This window comes from Dipodomys merriami, unplaced genomic scaffold (assembly GCF_024711535.1).
Source record: "Dipodomys merriami isolate MVZ:Mamm:240054 unplaced genomic scaffold, mDipMer1.0.p SCAF_142, whole genome shotgun sequence".
NCBI lineage: Eukaryota > Metazoa > Chordata > Mammalia > Rodentia > Heteromyidae > Dipodomys > Dipodomys merriami.
In genome coordinates this window covers 1,540,001-1,556,746 of record NW_027202738.1, presented here as the reverse complement: position 1 = coordinate 1,556,746, position 16,746 = coordinate 1,540,001, and the positions used below count along the sequence as shown (strand labels likewise).

General features: G+C 58.3%; 1 protein-coding gene across 2 annotated transcripts in view; it reads left to right on the top strand.

Annotated features, from left to right (window-relative positions):
- The first annotated feature begins 4,662 nt into the window (after window positions 1–4,662).
- LOC138826366 (rabphilin-3A-like) overlaps window positions 4,663–16,746 on the top strand; it is a 53,636-nt gene continuing 41,552 nt past the window's right edge. The window contains exons 1-2 of one of the 2 annotated variants that reach the window (XM_070021451.1): window positions 4,663–5,006; window positions 5,160–5,288. The gene's annotated coding sequence lies outside the window, so the exon portion shown is untranslated. Of the gene's footprint in view, window positions 5,024–5,159; window positions 5,289–16,746 lie in introns of both variants that reach the window. The other variant, XM_070021450.1, reaches the window with a different exon arrangement.

Sequence of the window (16,746 nt, the reverse complement as noted above, 5' to 3'; positions counted from 1 at the left end):
CCAGTACTGGGCGCCGAACTATGACACAAGCCCTTGATCAACCTGGCTGCTCTCCCCATAACTAACGCTGCAGGTGTGTTACCGCCGAACTCCTTCCCCCCGCCTTACAGATGGTGTTAGTAAGGCTCGGAGAGGGGAAGCAACTTGTCCAACATCATCTGTAAGGCGGGGGAAGGAGTTTAGTGTGGGGCCTCCTGTTCCTGGTGACAGTGAATCCCTGGAGGCTGGGGCGGGGGGACAGTAGCCCAGGGTGGCAGCGCAGCCGGGCGGTGGTGCCCGAGCTGGGAGCGTGCGTCTTCTCTTGCGTCTGGCCTCCTCGGGTGGCCCCCGGGTCCCCCGCGGCGTTCGTTGCCCGTGGATGCGTCCTGTCTGCATTTCATACTCCCCAGCTCACCGCTCCGCGTGCATCTGCACTGAGCGCGTCGGCAGGGGCTGTGGAGAGCGGCCGGCCTGCCCGGAGCCAGGCCCAGAGGCCGCATGCGCCCCCTCCTCTCCCCTCCCCCTCCCTCCCCCCCACTTCCATCATCACCCCGCCCTCTGACTCCTGCTCCCCTCTACCCTCTTCTAAGAGCCAGCCAGACGGGGCCACCCAGCCAAGCCCGCGTCACCCTCCTCCTCGGGGGCCTTGCGTGCGTCTGCCCGCACTAGGGTGACCGGTCAACCCCTCTGGGGTGCCCGGATGTGGAGCCATTATTCAGCCTCATGCATTTGCCAAGTGTGACAGGGACATTTCTGCTTCTGGGCCTGCTCAGAACCACCCCCCCCCCCCATCTTGGAAGACAGAAGAGCAATAGGCTCCGAGATAAACCGGATTCATACCCCCCCCACTTCCTGTGTTACCTTGGGCAAGTCACCTGACCCCTCTGGTCTCATTCCCTCACCTCTAAGATGGCCAAACCACGCTTCACCCAACTTGACACCCCAGAGGGAGGGCTCTAGGAGGCCTCTAGGAGGGCCTAATTACACACATCTGTCCCCCCCCACAAGAGGCATGGGGCCCCCAGGCTGCTCGCCCTAGGCGCCCCGGGGTCTCGGTTCTATCACTTGTAGGATGGAAATAAGGCCGCGGGGGCCCTCTCTCCTGGTGCGGTGGTGGGGAGGAGGGCACGCGAGGTGTGGCGGGCAGCGGTTCTCCACCCATCCCGGCATCCCCGTGGCCCATGCGCCCAGCGGCAGGGGGGACCGTGCCACAGAACCGGGGCACGGCCATGCTCTGAGACCCGGCCTGGAGGAATCTGTCTGCGGAGTTCCAGTGGTGCCGTGGGTCTCGGGGTGGCGCACAGAGGCCGCAGGAGTCTGATTTGAGGGCGTCTCCCACCGCAGTGCCTCTCCACGCAGACACAGGGCTGGAGAGGGGGTGGGCGTGGGGCCTGGGGCCCTGAGGAAGCAGAGCCCATTCCAGAGGGCCGCTCCTGGCGGGGGGCTGCACGCCGGTGTAGCCAGGCCACGTAGCCCTTTGTTTCCATAAAGGCTTGGACAGATGCCTGGTGTGCAAAGCAGCAGAGAGCTTTTGGTTCTGGTTGAGAACAGGCTCGGGTGCTGGGGGGAGTCAACTCAGCATCTCTCCCACCCCACTTCCACTTGCTCAGGGGCCTCTCAGGGGCCTGGTCTGAGAACAGGGGAGTAAAACCCGGAGGCGTTGGAGCGGGAGGCAGGACGAGACTTCCATCCCTGCCTCTGCTCCTCGGCTGTGTGATCCCAGGGCTTCACCTCCAGTCTCTGAACCTCAGTCCTCTCTGCCCCACGCCGCACCCGCCTTGCATAGCCAGGAAGACTGGAGACAGGGCGGAAGCCCCAGGCCCTGTGCTGGGCACAAGGTGGGTGCTGAGGCTTTCGGGAGGGGCTGCCGTTTGGGGTTCTTCCTGATGAGACCAAATGTTCTGTGCAGGCTCTGTGTAGCCTGATGCTTCTCGGGGAGAGGAGGGTTGGTGTCTGGAAGTCACCTTCTGCACCCAAAAATCCCAAAATTTCCCAAGCTCTGGGCCTCCAGAGCCTCTGCGTCTGCATCGATGAAGATGGTGGGGCCGGGTTCATGTCGCAGATTCTCCCCGGAAAATGGTCCATGAGCTCCTGTCAAAACAAAACCCTGAAGAACACATTACAGCGCAACTCTGAGGGACGGGCGTCCTGATGGGTGGGGAAATCACACACGTGGCTTGGATTCCTGTGACGTCACGTCCTGTGTGGACTTGAACAAGAAACTTCACCCCTGGAGCCTCGGGTTCCTCATCTGTAAAATGGGGACACAAAGAATGTCTGGCACAGAGTAGGCCCTCAGCCGCTACCACCATAATCACCGTCACCACCACTGTCATCATCATCAACCTCAGATGGTCTCAAGGATTCTTTTTTTTTTTTTTTGGTCGGCCGTGGGGCTTGAACTCTGGGCCTGGGCGCTGACCCTCAGCTCTTCAGCTCAAGGCGAGCGTTCTACCACTTGAGCTACAGCGCCACTTCCGGGTTTCTGGTGGTTTATTGGAGATAGGAGTCTCACGGTCTCTCCTGCCCAGGTTGGCTTTGAACCATGATCCTCAGATCTCAGCCTCCTGAGTAGCTAGGATTACAGGCGTGAGCCACCAGCGCCTGGCTGGTCTCGAGGATTCTATTCTGACTTTTCAAATCCCAGTTCTTTTTTTTTTTTTTTTTTTTGGTCACCCAAGTGTATGTGTTTTTAAAAATTGTTATTATAAAGGTGATATGCAGACGGGTTACTGTTACATAAGTCAGGTAAAGAGAGTATTTCTTGTTGGACAATGTCACCCCTTCCCTCACTCCCTCCCAGTCCCTCCTGTCCCCACATAAGTAATCCTGATTCATGTGTGTGTGTGTGTGTGTGTGTGTGTGTGTGTGTGTGTCTGTCTGTCTGTCTGTCTGTCTGTCTCTCTGTCGGTCATGGGGCTTGAACTCTGGGCCTGGGCACTGTCCCTGAGTCTTCAGCTCTTCAGCTCAAGGCTAGTGCTCTACCACTTGAGCCAAAGCACCCAGGCTGGCTTTGAACTGAGATCCTCAGATCTCAGTCTCCTGAGTAGCTAGGATGACAGGCCTGAGCCACCGGGGCCTGGCTGAGTCCGGATTCTTCAGGGGAGAACTCAGCACAGGGACTCACGTGGGACTGGCCGTAGTTCCGGGTAGAGCGTGACTCTGTAGAGAAGTTCTGAGCAGACAGGATTCCTTTCTCCAGCCTGAGGGAGGCCCTGGAGATCCGGAACGCTCCATCCCACGGGAACCCAGGGGTCCCACTCCTCTGCGTTTCCCCACTTCTATTCTGTGACTGTTCGATGCCAGCCTGGTGTCTGGGGATGGCTGAGGCTCTGTTGCCTAATTTAGAATTCCCCAAATTCTCCCACGCAAGGCACATGCTGAGGGCCTTGCCCGCCGTCATGGTCGGCTGTCAGTCCATTTCTTTACCTCTCTGCCAAGATGCGCTGGATTGCGGGTCGCAGGAGCCCCACGGGCCTCTGAGCCCCCTTTCTCCCAGGCTTGGGAAAGCAAGGCAGGCAGGCCCACTGCTTACGGGTTGGACTTGGAGGCGTGGCTTTTCCCAGCTCATGTGGGATCTGAACCTGCCGCCCGAGAACCTGTTAGGTGATTACTGAACAAAGCCATCCTGTCCCACAGCCCACCCCAATTGCTGCACCCCAAGTTCCACGGGGCCTGAGGCTGCCCATCAGAAATCTACAGCAGTGTGGGTGAAGCTGGGCAGGCTGGGCTAAACTCAGAAAGTAGTGGGGGGGGCAGAGGAGCCGTGGGGGTGGGGGGAACTCTTACACTCGGACTGAACTGTCCCGAGCAGAGAGGCAGAGGGGCAGTGGGCAGAGGGGCAGAGGGGCAGTGGGCAGAGGGGCAAGGGGCAGAGGGGCAAGGGGCAGAGGGGCAGAGGGGCAAGGGGCAGAGGGGCAGGGGGCAGAGGGGCAGGGGGCAGAGGGGCAGAGGGGCAGGGGGCAGAGGGGCAGGGGGCAGAGGGGCAGAGGGGCAGGGGGCAGAAGGGCAGGGGGCAGAGGGGCAGAGGGGCAGGGGGCAGAGGGGCAGAGGGGCAGAGGGGCAGGGGGCAGAGGGGCAGGGGGCAGAGGGGCAGAGGGGCAGAGGGGCAGAGGGGCAGAGGGGCAGGGGACAGTGGGCAGAGGGGCAGGGGGCAGAGGGGCAGGGGGTAGAGGGGCAGAGGGGACAGTGGGCAGAGGGGCAAGGGGCAGAGGGGCAAGGGGCAGAGGGGCAGAGGGGCAAGGGGCAGAGGGGCAAGGGGCAGAGGGGCAGGGGGCAGAGGGGCAGAGGGGCAGGGGGTAGAGGGGCAGAGGGGCAGGGGGTAGAGGGGCAGAGGGGCAGGGGGTAGAGGGGCAGGGGGCAGAGGGGCAGAGGGGCAGGGGGTAGAGGGGCAGGGGGTAGAGGGGCAGAGGGGCAGTGGGCACCACGAAGCCGTGGCTCTCTGCTCCCGTGGGGACGGTGTCAGAGCAGGTGTGTGTGGCAGAGCTGACGGTGGCTTTGGCTGTGTGAGGCCACGCCGTCCCAGCCTCCATCCTTTGGGCCTCTCCCCTTCTCTTTCCTCACCGTCCAATAACTTAACTTCTCTGCCTCCCCTCCCGGGCTCGCCTCCGGCCCCGCCCCTCCTCCCGTGCCGTGGCGCTGTCCGCGGTGCTGACCGCCAATCGCGATGGCCATCCGGCTCTCGGGGCGCTCAGCCTCTCCCCTGCCGGCCTCCCACCTCTCTTCCTCCAGGCACTGCAAATATAAATCACGGGTGAGAGGCGGGAGCCGCGGCCCCTCCCTGGATCGCACAGCGCTTTGCAGTAGTGGCGACAGCCCAACCGCACACTGGGGAAGCGGTCGACTCGTCTGCTGCTTGGAGTTGCCTACGCTGACGGGAGAGAGCAGAGCGAGAGCGGAGTGAGGGACAGAGAGGGAGACAGAGAGAGGGAGAGAGAGACAGATACAGAGACAGACAGACAAAGAGAAACAGAGAGTCAAAGAGCAAAAGCCTTCATGTGGAAGACAGTCTGTCCACTGAGCTGACGGTACTGCATGCTCTGAGGTAGTTACTCTGTGTGTGTGTGTGTGTGTGTGTGTGTGTGTGTGTGTGTGTGTGTGTGTGTGTGCGCGCACGCACTGATGCCTTGAGATTTTATTTGGGGATGAGGAGCAGAGTCAAATGAACAATTTTCTTCCAGGCACCTCCACCAAGCTTTCCAACCAAGTCACGGGAACTTCGCGTCTCCCCACCGGGCGGCCGAGGCGGGGAAGGGGGGCGCTGGCCGGCGTTGGGCTCCCTGAGTCTCCCGCAATCCTCCAGCGCTGCGGTAAGTCCTGTCTCCCGGGTCCTGCAGATGGACGGGGGCTCCGGGTGTCCGTGTGGACACGGGCTGGTGAGGAACGGGATCCGGGGGCTGGGGGTGAGCGCTGTGCAGAAGGATTCATTATTTCCCCACCGTCTGCAGCGTTCTGTCACCAAAGCGGCACCCCGAAGCTAGATGAGATTCCTCCGGCTGGGTGCCCGGGGAGGGAGGGGGAGGGAATGTGCTCAGGCTTTCGGGGTGATGCGATCGATCGAAACAGCGACTTCTGCCTAATGTGCCCTCATCCTGCAGCAGAGGTGCTGAGAGTTAACTGGCCGTCTTCGGAGTGATTTAACCCCTTGTGGGGCTGCCAGCCTGGCCTGGCGGGGCTGTGGGTGAGCACCCGAGAGCGAGCATCACCTGAAAGACAAGCAAGATTAACCCTGGCCTGAGATACTGGCCGGGGCTGGTTGGGACCTGTCTGAGCTTGTACCCCCTTTCCAGGGACAGCTCAGAGGTCTGACTGCGGTGGGGTCTGCAAGGTGGGTGGTTGTAGTTTGTCTGTGATGAGGGACTCAGGGGCCACGAAGCGGGGGGCGGGGGGGGCTGTGTGTTGCGTGGAATGAATGGCCAGAGGGGGCAGCAGCTGCCCACCGGGGCCACGCGCTTGGCTTTGCACAGGTGGAATCACCTGTCATGAGCAATGGGGCGCAGGACGCTTCGTGCTCCGGCCCCCCATGGACTCCGGCCTGGCCGCCCGCCTCACGGGCACCTGCGGAGGGGGGACGTGGCCTGTTCCGATTTCGAAGAAGCATTTCAGCCCGCAGCCCCGGCTCCGCATCCGGCTCACTGTACCCCACATAGTTTTCTTTTCCTGAGCTCTGCATGGGATAAGCAGGCTCCAACCTGTTAGTGAACAGGAGACCGTGGTCCTGTATGACCACCTCCAAGCTCCATTCCAGTTGAAAACGCCTTTGCTTGCTTTCATCGCAGCCGCCTCTCTGGGTAGAAATGGCTTTATTTGTTATTTTTCTTTTAGCATTCCTGCTATTATCACAGGGGGCACTGGAGCCCCCCAGTCATGGCTTCTGTTGGCACCTGCACAGAGAGGCAGAAGGAATGGAACCTCAGCTCCAGGGACTGCAAAGCCTGGAATACAGGTGGCGTCCCGAGGCCCCCGCCCCGACCCCACGTCCAGAGACACGCGGGTCCCGGGGCACAGGACACAGATGCCCGCAGCCAGCCTTGCCTGGTGCTTAGTGCCAGTGACCTGCTCCACCCCCCCCCCCCCGACCCTTATCCTGGCTCCTCTTGCTACATGACCTTGAGGGCGAAGCTGCCTCAGTTTCTTCCCAGGGATCCTGGGCTGGGAAAGGTGTGGTAGGAAGAAATTTGGTAGAAGTAATGAGCCACAGATCTGACCAGAGTGACACCAGAAGGGTTAGATTTTGACCCTGCAGCAGGGGCACAGGGGAGACCTTTGGGGCTCCCTGCTAACTTGTGGACAGGGTGGGGGTGTTTGGGACCTGAGGGGCAATGAAGGGAGCCACAGGGACGTCTGGGTAGCATGGCTGGCAGGTAGGAAATAGTCCCAGGCACTGCGTGCTAGACCAGCTGAAAAGGCCAGGACTGCACCGTCCAGATGGGAGGGCCCCGGGCAGCTCTGAGCGGCCCTCCCTTCCTAGGGGAGCCGAGAGCCAGGCGCCTCTCTCCCTCCTCCCTCTGCCTTCCTCCCTCCTCCCTCCTCTCCAGCCCAAGTGCTGCATTGTGGTGCACCAGGGAGGGGGAGACGGAGCCTTCTGGAAAGAGCCCTACCTGGACGTGGACCAGGAGATCCGAGTCCCAGCTTTGCCTGATCATTCCGGGCCTCAGTTTTCCCATCTGCAATGAGGCAGTTGATCTAAGTGACCCTTCCAGAGACCCCAGGACTCTGTGTGTGTGTGTGTGTGTGTGTGTGTGTGTGTGTGTGTGTGTGTGTGTGTGTGTGTGTGTGTTCATGCACTTCTGGGAAGGGTCAGCACTGTGTTGCTCTAACTTCTGTCAGAGAGGGAAAGCCACTTACCCAAGATTGCACAGTAAGGGATGGCACAGCAGTGCACAGCGTGGAGACAGGGGTGTCATCCCCTCGCTCCTGTCCCCCCCAAGCCCCACTTGTGCTGCTGCCCCGGCCTGGGGTGCAGGCAGGACCCCAGGCATCACCCCCGCAGCCCGGGACAGGGGGTGCTGGAACGGAGTCCACGTTCCCTGGTGGTCTGAAGATCCCCTTCCACTTGTTTGGGGTGGTCAGCCTTGGGGGGGGGAGTCTCTATAAGATGGGACAATCTCTCTACTTAACCCTTTCCTCTCTGTGCAGCTCAGAGAGAGTTTGCGCTTTCTATTTAAAAAACAAACCAACCAACCCACCGCACAGGGGGCCCAGCTTCTGCTCTGTGTCCTCGTGGACTGGGAGCTGGCCAGAGATGCAGGCATGTTGGGAGCTGACGAGAAGGCTGCATGGTTTATTTCTGTGAAGAGCTGTGGCTGAACCCGAGATAAAAATAAACCCGGGACCCAGGAGTGGTGGGCTGGAGCCGGCGAATCTAAATGATGCAGCCGGGGTGCGTGGGGCAGGGAGGAGGGGGAGGGCGCTGCAGAAACTTCCATCCCGTCCCCACCCGGGTGCCTCCTGCTGCTCCTCCAGGGGCTGCAGAGTGGGACCCCGGGAGCGAGCAGCCACACGTGGGTCTCAATTCTGACTTCAGTGCTTCCTTGCTGTGCGACTTCAGGCAAAGCCCTTGACATCTCTGAGCCTCTGAGTTTCTTCCAGTATGTGTGGTCAGGTGGCGTGGGGGAATGGTTGAGAACAGCCCCGTGGAAACATCTCACGAGCTCAGCTCCTGCGTCTAGCACTTTCTAGTTGCGCCACTTCGCGTCCGCAGGCCTCGATCTCCCCATCTGCAGCATGGAGCCGTGATGGCCTCGGGGGCAGATCAGAGCTGCTGTGGGCAAAGTGCTGGGTATGGAGGCTGGCGAGGAATGAGCCACCCATGAAAGCCCCCCCCCCCATGCTGGTTAGAGTGTAACCACCCCTGGGCTGGCTGTGCGGCTCTGAGACCCCGGGAGGGAAGGAGGGACTTGGGACTGGCCCAGCCGAGGTCCTTCCGCGGTGGCTGCCCCTCGGCTTCCCCATCTGTGAAATGGGCATGGTGGCCCCTCCCCCCGGGGCTCGGGAGGCTCTGAGAGGGCGGCAGGGCAGCCCCGGGAGGGGTGGGCAGGCCCCGGACGGGATCCACGAGGAGAAGAGCCGCCTGCTGCGCTTCCTACAAGTCCCCGGGCCTCTGCTGACTCATCCCCCCCCCCTCGGTGTTCAGAGCGTGGGGTTCCTCCAGGAGGCCCCGGAGGGCTTTCCTGCTGGAGCCGTCCATTTAGGGGTCCCGGGGGCTGCACCGTGCCGTACTCAAGGCCGCACCTGTGTCCCCTCCGGTGTGTGTGTGTGTGGGGGGTCAGGGCCGGCCCCTAGCAGATATTCCATGCTGACTTGCTAAATGAACCACCAGTGGCAAAGTCTTAATGGACTGGCTCATGCACGGGTCCCTCTGAGGAAAGGCTCCCGGTCCAGCTGCACGCATGCAGTAGGTGCTCACTGCGCGCCCGTGGATTAGGATGAGTCCCCAGAACGGGGTCTGGGGGGGCTTGCAGTGCGAGAGCACCGGCGGCTCTGGAGCGCGTGCTGCGCACTTCCCGAGCACCCGCCGCTCCCCTGGCACCACAACGGACAGGAGAAATCAGCGTGACAAGGGCAGGGCCCCTTTGGGTCAGGGCTAAAGCAGGTGGCTGCAGATGCAATATGATTGCGGGGAGGGGCTCAGCAGGCTTCCAGGCCTGTCTCAAACACGCACTGAAACTCTGGCACTGAAGTGTCCTTCTTTGTCTTAAGGCCTTGCTCTGGGCCGAAGTGTGAAGCTTTGGGATGGCGTGGCATGGCCAGCCTTCGTCATTCACACTCTAGTGAGAAGGCGCAGAGCCGCTGTTTGGAGTCCCGAGCTGCCTTCTGCAGAGGGAAGGCATCAGGGCTGCTGGCACCCCCAGGGTCTGTGGGGTGAACCCCCTGTACCCCCGGGACCTGCTTAGTCTGGGTCAGATGGTTCTTGTCATTCTCTGCTTCTCAAAATTGCCAGGGAACATGCTAGAAGGCAGTTCTTGGTCCTAGAATTCAGGGCACAGGGCCCTGAATGGCATTTTTGAGAATACAAAACATTTTTTTCCAGGAGTGACTTCTCATAGTTCTAAGTGCGTTGGGAGCCTTGGGCTTTTTTTGTTGGTGGTGGTCATCGGGCTTGAACGCTGGGTCTGGGCGCTGTCCCTGAGCTCTTCTGCCCAAGGCGAGCGCTCTACCACTTGAGCCACAGCGCCACTTCCTGTTTTCTGGTGGTGGATTGGAGATAAGAGGCTCACGGACTTCCCTGTCTGGACTGGCTTTGAACCGTGATCCTCAGATCTCAGCCTCCTGAGTAGCTAGGATTACAGGCATGAGCTGCTACTGGGCCTTGGGCTTTCTGATAAGATCCCCGGTGCCCCCGCCCCCATCCCCAAGGAGCTGCACAGGACCAGAATCAAGACATCACCTGCCACCTGTGCCATCTCCCTCTGCCAGTGCCACAGGCTGAGTCCTTCTGGGAAGGACCCCCGGCCTGTCAGCCGAGGGGCAGAGCAGAGAGCAGCCACCACACCCCGCCCCCTGGCCATTCTCCTCCACCAAGCACTGCTCCCTGGTGGGGCCAAGGGTGGCAGCTGTGCCAGGCTCCGGGCTGCTGTCACCAGCATGTCACCAGCCTCCTCGAGGTAATTGTCTCTCCAGTCATTAGTGTTAATGATATAATCCCCACTTAATTCTCATTGTAATGAATCCCCCCCCCCCAGACTCCGGCCGGAGTCCAGCATGCCCCCCGCCCCCCCTCCCGCCCAGCTGCCATGAACCAAGGAGAAGAGGCCATGTTGGCAGCAGCACCCTCTCTGTGCTGATGGATCCGGGCAGGGTTTATTCAGAAAGCTCTCCTCCCCCAGTCTCCCAGCTGCCTTCTTCTTCCCCTCGCTTCTGTTCCTTCCTTCCTTCCCTGCTCCCCTCCGCCATGCAGCGGCCGCAGGGCACGCGGAGACTTGTGAATGGAGCCACTCTGAGCAGAGCCTTACGTAAGCCAGCAGCCTGGCCCTGCCAGCCCCTGGTGGCAGAGGCCGTGTTCGGGGCTGCCACGGGATGAGTCTGCGGGGAGGCCCTGGGGCAAGGTGCTGCCAAAAAGCACCTGTGTGGTCCACGGCGCCTGCGTCCTGCCCCCTCCCCCCAGCCCCCTCCCCCCCCAGTCCCTCCCCCCCCCCCCCCCCGCACGGTTCTCCCTGCGGTGGCCTTAAGAATCCTTTCCCACTGTCCCACCCGCACCGCCCCTCCTGTCTCTCATTTCCCCAGCCCCTCCCACGCCGCCCCCTCTTCTCCCCACACTCATCCCAAGCCTCCTCAGGTACAGATACAGAGATTATTTGTATGTCCATGCTTCCTCTCCTCCCCCTCCTCCTCTTCCCTCTTCCTCCTCCTCCTCCTCCTCCTCCCCCTCTTCCTCCTCCTCTCTCTTCCTCTCCTCCTGCTCTCCCTCTCTCTCCTCTCTTTCTTCTTTTTTCTTTTGTGGTGCTGGGGATAGAACCTGGGGTTCTGTGTCTTCCAGGCAAGCACTCGACCACGGACCTGCATCTCCAAATGTGTTTTTATGTCAGGGTTAGCGTCTCCTTAGGAACCTCACTGTGTGATCCAGGCTGACCCAGAACTCAGGATCCCCGGTCCTCAGCCCCAGAATGCTGGGGTGCCGGGGGGGGCCTGCCAACCACAGCGGTCTCTGGAGTGACCCCTTGCTTGGCCTGCAAGGCAAGAGGTGGCGACCACCCGTCCCGGCCTGCCTGGCACTGGAGGGACCCATGCAGGACTTCCCACGGCAAAGCCAGCATCTGGAAAACAAGGGGGTTGAGCCTGGGCTGGAGGCGTGGCTCAAGTGGGAGAGCAGGAAGCCCTGAGTTCCAAGCCGGTACTGCAGTGGGCGAGCTGCCTGCCTTCCTGTGCAGGGGCGTTCGAAGCGCTCCCTGGCCTGAGCATTCTCAGATGTCGGGGTACACAGTGCTCCGTGGTCTATGGAGAGGGTGTGGCAGGTCAGGCGTGGCAGAAATCAGAGTAGCTGGTTGAGTGACCTGGAGTTACGATACCCGTTACGATAAAGTCCCCCTCAGATCTTCACACAAGGCCCATTCTGCCCACCTCACTTGGAGTGGTGACCCCTTCCCCAGGACCAGGCCTCCCCCCACCCTGTGCACCCCTCCCCTCCCCTCTCCTCCCCAATCAATCTCACTCACCAAGTGTCTCCCCCAGAGAGCATCAGCCACACAGGGTGGGATCACTTCCTGCAGTGACCCGGTCTCTGTACCCCACAGTGCCTGGCACCCAGCCGGCACTCAGGAACTGTTGGTTGGATGACACAGGCACTGACAGGGCTGACCTAATGCCCCTTGCTCGAACTGGAAACCTTAGTCCATCTCCGGGCTGCTCTAATTTGCCTGGCTGGGGGCAGGAGGTGGGGGGGAGACGCTGAAGTTCTTGGGTGATGGGGAAGAAAGCCAAGGTCTTCCATAAAGCCAGCTCCGCAGCCGGATCGATGGATCATTTGTCACCTGATAAACCACATCGAGTCCCCGTCGATACCAGGATGGCCGGGGCGCCGGCCGCAGCTGGGGGAGCGGTGGTCTGATCTAATATTCAGTCCGAGCTGCACTGCAGGCCGCGGGGTGGGGCTGCGGGTGGAGGAGCGAGCAGCTGGCGCGCTGGGGTTCTCATGAGCACAGGATTCTTTCTCAACGGAGAGAAACAAGAGAAGGAAATGCAGAGAGCCTGGAGCCTCTCCCCTCCCCCTCCCCAGCTTGCTACCGTTTCCTGTGGATTCTGAGCACTGGGCCCCACTGTGGGGTTTACGCTAAGACCATGCTGCCAGCAGAGGCAAACTGAGGCAGGAATCTGGGGGTATGATTCTAGCCCCAGCATTTCGTGGAAACGCAGCTCGGGGGAGCTGTGTCCAGTCCCACAGAAGCTCAGAATCACAGGACAGGCAAAGCCTCAGCTGAGTCCGTACCAAGAGGCCCAGTCCCTGCTTGGCCTCAGCTTTGAGACCTCCATTGCGTTCTGAGGCTGCGCTCCCGCGCCCACCCTCAGCTGGCTGCAAACCTTTTGCCTCTGAGCACGTTGTGCGGGCCTCAGGACGGACGTGGTACATACAAACGCCTTTGCTGCCCGGCCCTGCTTCGCCTCCTGAGCAGGCTGCAGGAGAGCGCGTGCTGGGTCCCGCTAAGTGGCTGCTGGTCCCTGCTGAGTCTCCACACCACTCCAGCAGCTCCTCCCGCTTTACCTCCTTGGGCCCTCCGGCTTCTCGTGGGTCAAGTTGTCCCAGAAGGGAGCCCCGACATCAGACATCAGGCACTTCCTCAAAATCCCTCCGTGCATCAGTTCTGTCACTGTCTGTCCCTGTCTCCCCCACACGCCAAACCACCTGTCCGGACACTCACCCTCTACCGAGAGCCAAAGCACCTGTCCAGACACCCTATACCGAGAGCCAATGCACCTGTCCAGACACCCTATACTGAGAGCCAATGCACCTGTCCGGACACTCACCCTCTACCGAGAGCCAAAGCACCTGTCCAGACACCCTATACCGAGAGCCAATGCACCTGTCCAGACACCCTATACCGAGAGCCAATGCATCTGTCCGGACACTCACCCTATATTGAGAGCTAAGCCTACAGTGATCGCATGTGTCAGCTAGAGAATAGCACTGATAGCATTGTTAATATGTTTATGTTAGAAATACCAGGACATATTAACAGAAATATGAAGTTATTTACAACATAAATATAGTAGTATCATTAGTATAGTTTTATTGCATATCACTATATTTTATATATTATCATATAGATCATTGCTTATAAATATGATGTTTCACACTTTGCACACTACTTCTGTCTTGTATGTGATGCATGCCTGTTATTGATCATGTATAATGTATATGATACATACTATAAATTATTGGGGCTGGGAAGGTGGCTCAGTGGTAGAGTGCTTGCCTCACATGCATGAGGCCCTGGGTTTGATTCCTCAGCACCACATAAGCAGAAAAAAATTGGAAGTGGTGCTGTGGCTCAAGTGGTAGGACACTACCTTGAGCTACCTTGAGCTGAAGAGCTGCGGGACAGTGCTCAGGTCCAGAGTTCAGGCCCCACGACCAACAAAAAATAAAATAATAGTATACTATAAATTATATATTATAGAATACATCCTTTATATTAATAGCATGCATTATATGTACTCCATCTGATATTAATATATAATAATGTATTATTACTTGACATGATATATTAATCGTTGACATTTTATATTATATGATTATACGTTAATTATATATGATGCTAATTGTGTTTCATATAAGATACATATTTTACATCATAAAAATTATGTAACGTAATATACAATAATAATTTGGTATAATATGTCTGTATTCACACATGTATAAGAGACCCGGTCAGGTCTCACTTTTGGTGGTAGCCCTGTTTCCCAAGTTCTACAGAAACTGAGCCATCGCTCCGGGAGAAATACAGGGTTGGATTCCTGTCTTGCTTACATCATCATCAGGGGGGTGGTCCATAACCCAGCTGTGTGTACCTTCCTACCGAAAGACCCTTAGTGAACAGATAGCGTCGATCTCATTAGTGTCGAACTTGTGGCTGACGGCAGTGAAGCTCATGGCTGAACGAGGCTCATCTGCCGCAGGCAGGTGCAGTCGCACTGCACGCTGCAGTGCTATGCTTGGGGAACAAGCAGCGAGATCACCACTTCAAAATAACACAAACCCAGCTGGGTGCCAGTGGCTCATGCCTGTAATCCTACTACTTAGGAGGCTGAGATCTGAGGATCACAGTCCAAAGCCAGCCTGGGCAGGAAAGTCCGAGAGACTCTTATTAACACCAGAAAACTGGAAGTGGTGCTGTGGCTCAAATGGTAGAGTGCTAGCCTTGAGCTGAAGAGCTCAGGGACAGTGCCCAGGCCCAGAGTTTAAGCTCCATGACCAACAAAAACAAAACAAAACAAAAATGACCCCCCCCACCCCACAAAAATACAGTGGCAGTAAATAGACCTGGACATGAAACTAGTTTCCGGACGGGAGCTTGAGGGTTGATGTCGGTTGGGAGCGGGGTCATACATTGGTGGAAACTCAGATTTCTTTCCTGCTAACTGTGAGTGACCACCAGGACAGCCCTGGTATTGATCTGGGGATTACAAACAAACCTGATCTGCCAGCAGGTTCATCAATAAGGAACCCACAAATGACCGGGCTCCCTGGGTGCCCAGGGGACCCATGTCAGGACTGCACGGGTGGCTTCCTTTGCTCAAACTCGTCCTGAGACACCTGTCTGCAGCTCCTGCTGTGGGGAGACGGGTGGGAATCCCAGGTTCCACCCTCAGCAGTACCGGATATCCTGGTGTCTGGGGGTGGGTGGCCTGCAGGGCAGGCCAGCGACTTTGCGGTACCTTCCATTTCCCTGCTGCCTTCCTCAGCCTGGCGCTGGGAGGAGCGGGGAGGGGAGAGGAGCAGAGGAGGCGGTGGATCTTTACCACCTCGTATTCATGCAAGCAGGGAGAAGCTGTGTTGGACGACTGAGACTCCACAGCCCAGGGGAGTGGCCTCAGCTGGACCCTGGGTGGCTGAAGTTCAGGGGCTCTGGGTTCGAATGTTATGGAGGGAGGTGGGGTCGGGAAGCGCTGGGCTGTGGATAGATGTGGCTAGGAGGTGTAGGATGACTATGTGTGCATGTGTGCCTTGTAGAGATGTGTGATGAGTGTGTGCATGTGGGTACCTGTGTGCAAATGTGTGTGCGTGTGTGCATATGCACATTAGGCACACACGTGTGTGTGCGCGTGTGCGCGCGCGCACCATGCTTGTGCCCACCACGGGAGGGGGACCCCAGGAGATTGTGCCTGCCGCTTAGCATGTCCCACATTAGTAAAAGCTAAAGCTATTTTTCTAGAAACACCACCCCCCCAACCGTCATCCCCTCCAGAGTCTGTTTTAAAGAGGAAAGGAATTAGTCTTTGTTTTTAATTAATGCCAGCTCTCGTCCTGACTTCTAATATCCCACCTCATTTGTCTTATTAAGTACTTAGTTTTGCTTTTAATTAGCGTTGTTTATCGTGGCGGAATTTTAATCATCGGTGTGAGGTCTCGCAGGCCTCGGGGAGGGTGGCTTGCTGGAGTCAGGCCCGCTGAGGTGAGTCGGGGTGAAATGTAATCTTCTCCAGGCCCCGCCAGTTCTAGTTGCCTTTGGGCCTCCTGTTTGCTGTAAGGTGACATGGTCTCGCCCTGAAGACACACAGTGCTGTCTCCTGAGAGAGCTCAGGAGAGGTGCAACAGCACAAATTCAAGGGGGGAAAAAAAGGAGCGTAGACTGCTGACAGTGAACACAGCCAGCACAGACTCAGGCCCGGCGGTGTCCAGCCTCCTGACAGCATCATCAGGGATCAGCCTTTCTCGCACTGGCTCTGCTTTGATCCTGGCAGGCTTTTTCTGCCCGGTGGAGAAAATGATGACAGCAGTTTGTCTTACCAGCTTAGAGGCTCCATGGGGGAGGTTGGGGAATGCTTCTTCCCACATACTTCTAGCCACAGTCTCAGAAGAAGATTTCATTGGCCGAGATAGGGTCATGTGCCTCTCCCTCCACCAATCACAACAGACAGAGGAATGTAACTCATCACTGATTGGCTGGAAAGTGGACCATTATCCCACTTCCAGGGGTCAGGGCTGGGTGAGCTTTACTTGGAACTACAAAGATGGATACTGAGAAAGGAATCCGTTCCCAATGGAAAACTGAGGTGATGTTGCCTGTCCCCCACCCCCAGGGCTGTGCAGGTGACTTCTAGACAGACAAACAGCCTGGAATCCAGGCCCAGCCCCAGCCCCAGCCTCCAGTGAGGTTCCTAGCTGAGGCTTCAGAAGCATGGCGGCCTGACCAGGCCCCTGCTCACGCATTAACTCACCAGCTCTTTCCCGCCAGGGCAGGCCCACAGAGTGGGGAGTTCAATAAACCCAGAGTAGAGAAAGTGTGCCAGACTCACTCAGAAAGGAAAGAAGGGAGATGGGGCTAGAGCCCAGGATTCTGGGCCAAAGGCCTAGCAATGGTCTTGCCATGACAGGCTGCTTGATTAGCCAGTACTTGCTGCCTAACAACAAACCACCCTACCTGTGTATCTCATGATTCTTCAGCCATTGGGTTGGACATTGGGTTGGTCTTCGGCTGATCTTGGTTGGGCTTGTTTTTATGTCATTGCTCTGGTAACTGTGGCCTTCTGCCTTGCGATCTCTCCTCCTGCCAGCTAGCCTGGGCCTCTTATCTGCTGTCTGCAGGTTCTAAAAGCAGACCTCTAAATGAG